At 35.3% G+C, this 1193-nt stretch overlaps 1 protein-coding gene across 1 annotated transcript in view; it reads right to left on the bottom strand.

Annotated features, from left to right (window-relative positions):
- Positions 1-1193, bottom strand: part of LOC106679360 (trypsin-1) — a 68626-nt gene that overhangs the window by 43608 nt on the left and 23825 nt on the right. The gene's annotated exons all lie outside the window — the stretch shown is intronic.

Here is a 1193-nt window from a genome sequence, read left to right as displayed (position 1 = left end):
TAGGGCTAAAAAAGATACAAACACTATAGTTACAAAAGGAAAACAAAAACATAAGTGTAAAATAACAGGGGTATAAAATGTAAAAAAAAAGTAAGATATAATAAGAAAAATTAAAGGTAGTATATAGTAAATGTAAAGGGTAATAGTAACAGATAGATAAGAAAAGAAATATTAAACAAAATACAAATAAAGAGATGTAAAAAGAAAAAAGAAATGTTTTTGATCTTCTTCAGTGACCCGCTAAAAAAATTCAATATAATACGGTAATGTGAGATCAGGCCATCATTCATAGTCACAGCAGTAGATCAGTCTATCAAGAACAAACAACTAGATATATTTTACAAGAATAAGAATAGCATATAGATTAAGAGGAAAATATAATTTAAAAAAAAAATAATAAAGGCCTAACGAACTCGAAGGTTTGATGCCGATGCCACAAAACGCTCTCTGCATACATCCTTCCAATGATGACCCTCCAAACCCAAATCCACGAAATCAGTTTTAACGTAATCCTCCTATCTATGTTTCGGTCTACCCCTCGGACGTTTACCCGTTGGTTCAGTGTTTATTAACATTTTAGGGATCCGCTCGTTACTAAGCCCTACAACCTTACATGCCCATCTTATACGCCGCAATGCTATAGCTTGAATTATATTTACCGCGTGTAGGTCCCTTAATTCAGCGTTGTGTAATCTTCTAAATTCTCCCGTTAATTCATGGATACGATTCATTGCCATGGATACGATATTTATTTATCAATGGTTCATTCATGAATATGGGTCGTATCCATGGAAATTTTAGCTTTCTGGCCATCTCTGCTAATAGCTAAGATTAATTCTGCAGATGTATTCTGTAACCGTTAGGTTCAGGTCGCAAAACCTCAAACACACATAATAAAATAGGTTTAGGGAACCCAAAGGTTCGATGCCGATACCACCAATCGCTGTCTACATTTATCTGTCCCATCCAAACTATTATCTGCAAGATCAGTCTTGATTCAAACCTCCCATCTACGCTTGGGCCAACCCCTCGAACTTTTATCCGTCGGTTTAGTGTTTATCAGCATTTTAAGGATCTGTGGTAACGAACTAGCTGATCGGGCAGCCAAAGAGGAAATTTCCATGTCGTAGAGTATCTGTTGATGACTTCAATGCGCTCATTTTTTTTATTTATTTGTTGATATTTACAACTGT

The sequence above is a fragment of the Halyomorpha halys genome, unplaced genomic scaffold, assembly GCF_000696795.3.
Source record: "Halyomorpha halys isolate HHAL.00 unplaced genomic scaffold, Hhal_1.1 Scaffold197.1, whole genome shotgun sequence".
Taxonomy (NCBI): domain Eukaryota; kingdom Metazoa; phylum Arthropoda; class Insecta; order Hemiptera; family Pentatomidae; genus Halyomorpha; species Halyomorpha halys.
The sequence above is the reverse complement of the archived record's forward strand: the minus strand, read 5'-3'. Positions and strand labels throughout refer to the sequence as shown.